The 800-nt window shown below is 35.1% G+C and overlaps 1 protein-coding gene across 1 annotated transcript in view; it reads right to left on the bottom strand.

The window, feature by feature from the left end:
- The window catches only part of LOC118333613 (endothelin receptor type B-like), a 12,880-nt gene that overhangs the window by 4,114 nt on the left and 7,966 nt on the right, over positions 1 to 800 (bottom strand). The window lies entirely within an intron of this gene.

Here is an 800-nt window from a genome sequence, read left to right as displayed (position 1 = left end):
CTTTGAAGTGCACCGTGTTGACATTTGTACTTGAAAGTAATATCAGGTGCAAGTTGAACCAAATCTTTCTAACTTAACCTTACTGTGAGATCTAAATCTGTGTGCAGGATCTTTGGACTATACGCCTGTGGGAAACTAATAACCTAACATGCAATCCCCATCAAACATTTTGAATTGATAAATTACTATAATCTATGCCAAGTTTAAGTTATTCTACTCATATTTCAGTGAAAAGAAGATAAATGTATCCAGCTGTTTGAGTTTATTATGTTGTTAAAGTAATTCAGTTAGTCGTCACACTCCCACATATTTCTGTGTGAATTATGAGCCCAGCAGGTGTCAGGAGTCAGTTTTTTAGCGTCAGTCCAGCACATTGCTCCAGACTGAAACTACTGTGCTTTATGGATTTCCATGAATATTTGTACAGACATTGCCCAGAGGTTGAAGCCTACTGACTATGGTGTGAATGTATCAGAAATAATAATCCACTAAAATAATATAACACTAATAGGTGGGCCATTATGTTGCATAATGAGTTTCTCTTTTGATACTTGATACTTTTTGCTTTATAATACTTTTATAGCTTTCATTAAGATTTTAAATGAGTGACTTTGAAGGAGGTGAAGGTTTTTACATTGTACTGTTACTTTTACTTAAAGCAGCAACAAAGAACATTCATTTTGTGTTGATTTTGGTGGTCCCTGTGGATATAAGGGGTAGTGTTTCCACCACCTTGTTTCATCTGATTAAGAAGATTCGGTCCAAATCCAATCCGGTGACAGGAATTAAGAATAACTATA

Source organism: Morone saxatilis, unplaced genomic scaffold (genome assembly GCF_004916995.1).
Source record: "Morone saxatilis isolate NCDOM2014 unplaced genomic scaffold, NCSU_SB_2.0 Contig22, whole genome shotgun sequence".
Classification (NCBI taxonomy): domain Eukaryota; kingdom Metazoa; phylum Chordata; class Actinopteri; family Moronidae; genus Morone; species Morone saxatilis.
The sequence above is the reverse complement of the archived record's forward strand: the minus strand, read 5'-3'. Positions and strand labels throughout refer to the sequence as shown.